The following is a 6,000-nucleotide window of genomic DNA, read 5'->3' as shown; positions in this document are numbered from 1 at the left end:
TGCTCGGTCCATACGCATTTGTCCGAGTGTTTAATGCAACTCGCTTGAACGGCTGGTGAGATGTAAATGGCAACCCATTCCTTGCATTCTAACAGATCATGCCCATGTGCACCAAAAATTGTTATGCTGTTCAGAGCATGTTCTCACAAAGGTCCTTGCCTACTCTGTAGAAAAGACGGCTAAGAATTGCCTGCTGAGAAACAGAGGAACTGCTCGTGGAAACTGCTCCCAGATGCTCTCCTTCCTGTAAGCAGTTGGGAGCAGTAGAAATCACTGGGCTGTATGAATTGTGGCAATAGCAGCTTGCTCTTACCGTTGCCCTAGGAGAAGATCTTCATGTGTGTGCTATGCAGTACGTGCATACTGCATCCAATCTGGTACAAGTGTATAGCAAAGCTCGCTGGGGAAAATGGTGACTGCTGCTGCCAGAACAATTCGGAATTTGGGAAAGGCAGCTGGCAGGAACAGTGGTATGTTAGGTAAACAATCCTGTCCTGTGGAATTAAGCACCCTAACTCAAATAAAAATCCCACTCCTTTAGAATGACAAGAAACAAAATAAAATTAATTTTAAAAACCCCAAACCCTACTGTATTGACTTATCCAGTTTTTTGGATTCTGTGTCTACCGTCATATGTGGATACGATGGTGATAAGACTTTAGAAGGGGTAAAGGTAGAATAAATTTGCTACTGAAACTTAGAGCTGTTTATATCAGACAAAGTAACTGCATTACTTAGTCTATAGTTTTCAGTGTAAATTCAAAATTATGCCAATAATTGCTTTGGCTTTATAAATTAAAAATAGATCTGAAAAATAAATCTGAATGCATCTTGATTATGTTATTTTGTATTTTAGGAGAACACACGAATTGTCAGGGTGAAGGTGATAGCTGGAATTGGCCTGGCCAAGAAGGATATCTTAGGAGCCAGGTAAGAATATATTTTGTTAATGTATTAAGGGATAGCTGCTTCTTTATGTTCTTTCCACAGCTGTTTAGATCTTAGTAAATCCTTCTGTGCCTCTTTCAAAAAAAAATCAGAACTGTTTTAACTGGTAACCTTATAAAATGATCAGAGACTATGTAAACATGAAGGTATCTGTTTTCTTGCCCAAGAGTCACTTGGGCAGATCTTATGCATTGGCAAAACAATGTGTGGGAAGGTTTAGTTCTCTGCATGGTAAAATAGTTCTGCCATCAAGGATAGATACAGGTATATATTTTACCTCAGGCAGACTGCAGCTAAAATAATGAGTTCAGTTATAATCAAAATTGTCTCATCTGTGCTTTAAAGACTTGGAATGAACACAACACTAAACACTGGTAGCAACAAGACTATTTCAACTCAAATTATATGCAGAGGAACCAATTCTGTAGATGTGGTAAACCCATGCCAGTGGCTGCAGGCTCTGGGTATGTACAAATTTAAAAGTTAACAATCCAAGTGGCTTAACACTTACCACAGGAAAGATCAGACTTTGTAATTGAAATGCTTTGTAGGATCTTGTAGAATTGGCAAGTGGCAGCATGCAGCTTTTACTAAAGCTGTTTTTTCTTCTGGCCTGTGTACAGAGGGTCTAGAAAAGTACTGATGGGTTTAGTACTAGTTCTGCTGTCAGCTGCTTTGGCATATGTACAGGAATGCTGTTACTTTAGCACGAGCAAAATTCTTACTTGTGACATCAGTTTAGCATTAGAAAAATTTCTCTTGTGATATTCATATTTTCCCTGAAGCCAGACAGTCTCTCTTCAATTTTTTTTTCACGTGCAATTTTTTTTACTTCAAACAAAAATAGGGCAGCTTTTCTCATCATAACTTAAATATGTGAAAAACGTATGCTCTTCTGCTGTATGGCAGACAGTTTTGGTCATCTTTTGTTAATAGTCTGTTTGAGCAATTGAATGCCTTGATTCTGTTCATGAAAAGTAGATATTCATATAATCTGTTGTTTATTGTACCACAGGAAGGAGAAGAAAAATCTGAGGCAGTAGGCCATTTTAAGCAACCATATTAGGACACCTTCATTAACAGAAAAATTCAGGTTAAACTCAAACTCTGTGAAACTGATAGAACATTTAGTAAAAACATTGCATGTTCAAGAAGTACCTCAAATTCCAGGTGTTTTAAATTGTTAAAACCAAGAGATATAATACTTTAAGCTTTTTCAATCGCAACTGATTTTTTTCATGTGTGTATTGTTGAAATGCATGAGGATTTATTAAATCTGTTCTCATGAAGTAAGAACTGTGAAAGAGGAGAGAGAATCAAGTTGTGGTGTTATACAGAATATAAAATGGCATAGCTAGTATGGTCATAATCAGTAACAAAATTTAGATTAGTTTTATCCCTAAAACTATTTAGAAAATGATTGTAGATACAAATGTGTATGCTGTTCATAAAGTAATTGAAACTCTTAGTATCATAGCTTCTATTAATTTAAACCTTTAGAAACTCAACTGCTAATAATGCTGACAAAAAAGGATATATAGCAGCATGCTTCTCTTTTTCTTTCCCCTTCCCAGTGACCCATATGTGAAACTGACAGTGTATGATCCAGTGAATGGAGTCCTTACCAGTGTTCAGACAAAAACTATTAAAAAGGTTAGTTGTCTTATCTTTGTGGGTGTGGTGGTTTTGACTGTTTTTTGATCAGACTCTAGAGGAAAAGTTAATGCTACAGGAAATACGAGAATTGATGTACTTGAGTGAACGGACATAGAGAAAGGAATATTCCATGACCTACTCTGTTTCTCTGTTCATGACATTATTTTGGTATTTTCCCTTCAATAATTTTAGTGAAAGGTAGGGAAACACTACGGAATATAAGGTGAGTACTGATTCAAAACTACATCATTCATGAAAATACTGGATTGTTCTGATATTCTGAGATCTTTAATGATATACGAATCTCTCTTGCCGTATGACTTCTTACTCTCTTTCTTGCTGTATGATTTTTATCTTTTTTATGTTTGAAACACAAACACAATTTATTGTGTTTCAACATCAAATTGCACAGTTCACCTGGATCATTATACTACTCGTTTCTCTAGAATACCTGCAGGAAAAAGTCAGTGTTAGTACTGGTAACTTACGTTAGATAACTAAAAATGAAAAATCGTATACGTGAGAGGGAAAGTACTCTTCCAAATCATTGTTCTCAGATAGTGGCTGTGATTTATGTTATGAGATCACTCATGCATTTTCCCTTCACGTTGGTAATTGTTAGTTTAGCTATGATGAGAGTTCAAAGTATCTCTAGTATTTTTAAAAATAGCCACAATTGAAAGATGTGTCTAGTTGAGCAGGTTATATTGTGTTTGGCCCATCTGTGCCTGGTCTGTCTAGATTATGTTGTTGAGAGATTTTGCGTTTGCAAAGAGTTCCTAATTTCAGGATTAATATAAGTTTGCGTGTAAGATATGTGGATAGTGGACTGAGGAGAAGGCAGTGATTATTACTGAAGACATACCATAAATTAACGCATTTGGACTGTATAATGGGTCCTTCTTTGCATCCACGGCGTTAGCCAAAATCTGAGAATACTTGCATAAATTGTCTCGGTTCTGCACTGTGTTAAACAGTGTAAGACTCCTATGACTTACACTTGCAATAGCAAGGTTAAAGCTTTTGTACTTTCTTCTTAAGTGGTTTGTAACATGGAATAAAACAGATGTAAATCATCAAAAAAGACACCAATACAGAATTGTCACTATAACCAATGCTGTCTTCCTTTTTTTTTTTTTTTTCTTTTTTTTTATTTATCCCCCCCCCTCCCCCCCGCCCCCATATAGTCCTTAAACCCGAAGTGGAATGAAGAACTCTTATTTAGAGTAAGTGTGTTTTACAGCCTTATTACCTATGTTGGATATTATATTAACATATTAGGAAAAATGTTTTCTCACTACTTCAGCTTTAAATCAGAAATACGTCTATAATTAATGTTGAAAAAGGCTCACAAACTGCTTTCCTTAGAAATACATTTGTTAACATTTTTATTTGTGCCAGAGTTAAATTTTCAGTCTTGATGTTATCTTCTGTATTCCATGAATGTTTAAAAACATGAACATGGGTTTAAAAACAGTTTGGGATAGCACCAGTCTTGGCTCACTGGTTCTGGTAGAAATGTGTTGCATAGTGAAATGGCAGCAAGGTGTAGATTTGCTGTTTAATTTAGGTCTTAAGTATTTCTTTCCTCCTGCATAAACATACAGATTTTGCTGAAGACAAATGTTGGAATTCAGCATATATTTTAACTATTAATGTATTTCTTTTTCCTAGGTTAATCCTCAAAAACACAGACTCCTTTTTGAAGTATTTGATGAAAACCGTTTGGTAGGTCCTTCTGTGTTAATATTGCAGTGTATTAAAGACTTGAATGAAAGTAAGTTCATCTGGATTCAACATGGATTAAAAAAACACACCAAACAATCTTAACTTCTATAATGAAACCTAAAGCTAAAGGCAGATCTGATTCGTTTACTTATCTGACATTACCACACTTTGTGATGCTCTGAAGCAGTTATATTATTATTCTTAACTTCTGATGTGCTATAACTCATAAAAGTGTTGTTCTTTTATAGTGCTTTTCAAACGATATGGCCAAATTCTTCAGTGATATTGAAAGCTCCTCATTGAATGTTTATTTTTCCCACAAAGTAGTATTGACAATGTAGTTATCTCTGTACACAGTGTGAGAAGCTTCTTCAATGTGTGAGGAGTAGCATGAAAGGAAGCATGTATGCGTTTTCTTTGGAAATCTTAAAAAGTGGACAGTGGATTGTGATCTTGTAGATAGGTGTCACTCTCTGAATGGCAGGTCGTAAGTAAGATAGGGATAGCTTGTGCATTTATTTCCTCAGTGAAATCAAAACTGCTCCTCTGACCATGCCCTCATTTTACATGTGAAGATGTCTACTTGTCTATCTCTGTGTCTGTATGTTTTATTGTAAATCAGTAAGGCTGGTAGCAGTACTATCATGACACTTGCCACTTCACAGACATTCCTTCTCACTGGAATACATACCTTTTCCTTCTGCAATAGTTTGAAACTTATAGGAGGGATTGAGTGCTCTTTAGTTTGTACTCCAAACACAGGTTCATTCTGACAGCTGTTATAAAGGATCTCTTTGTGCTTGAATAGTGTATTGGCTATGAAAAACTTACTATTTTTTCGTAATGCTTTCTGCATATTTTCAGTAATCCATTGTATCTTTTACGGAGGTGCTGCTCTGCTAAAGTTGGGAAGAGTGAAAATGTTTGTAAATATAAGTACAAACTGTTTAGAATATTAGATTTAAGAAAGAAGCAGCTTGTTTCTTAGTTATAGACATCACACAGTCCCCAGACCATTTACTTCTTGACTGGTGGTATTACCTGTCCCAAGTATTTCAAATATGGTGTCTCTTTTTTTTTTTTTTTTTTTAATAATTTTAAAGGGAATCACCAGCATTTGTGGCTTACATGGCAGGTTAAATACGATTTTTCAGGATGCTCAGATGTTCATTTCAACATGATGCTATGGGCTACAGTGTATTCTTCATGAAGTCAAAGTACTTTTACTTTGTCCATTAGTCATTGGAACATTACTGCCACCCCCTGGAAACTAGAAGGCATGATTACAAAGTCAGATTCCTGATTTTTCTGGGAGAAGGCCAATGCTTTCTCTGTGGTTTCCACCAAGAGAGTTCCTTAGCATTCTTTCTCTAATCTAGAGTAGATAAGTTGTTTGGCCTGTTTGCTTATGGGAGAGGAACCAATAAAACATTTTATTGGCATCAACTTTGAAATGGTGCTTTGTTTCTTATGTATGATTATATTTAGAGATCAAAGCATCATGACCTCATCAGTCACACTATAGTTCTACAATAACCCCAAAATTTTTATCTTTTCCATCTCCTCATTTGGTGAATGGAAAAGGCTGTCTCCCCATTTCTCTTCAGCTTGCTCTCAGAAACACTAAGTTTCTATCCCAGATGTCTTGAGCTGCTTTAAATAAGTCAA

This window comes from Fulmarus glacialis, unplaced genomic scaffold (genome assembly GCF_000690835.1).
Source record: "Fulmarus glacialis isolate BGI_N327 unplaced genomic scaffold, ASM69083v1 scaffold9315, whole genome shotgun sequence".
Taxonomy (NCBI): Eukaryota; Metazoa; Chordata; class Aves; order Procellariiformes; family Procellariidae; genus Fulmarus; species Fulmarus glacialis.
The sequence above is the reverse complement of the archived record's forward strand: the minus strand, read 5'-3'. Positions refer to the sequence as shown.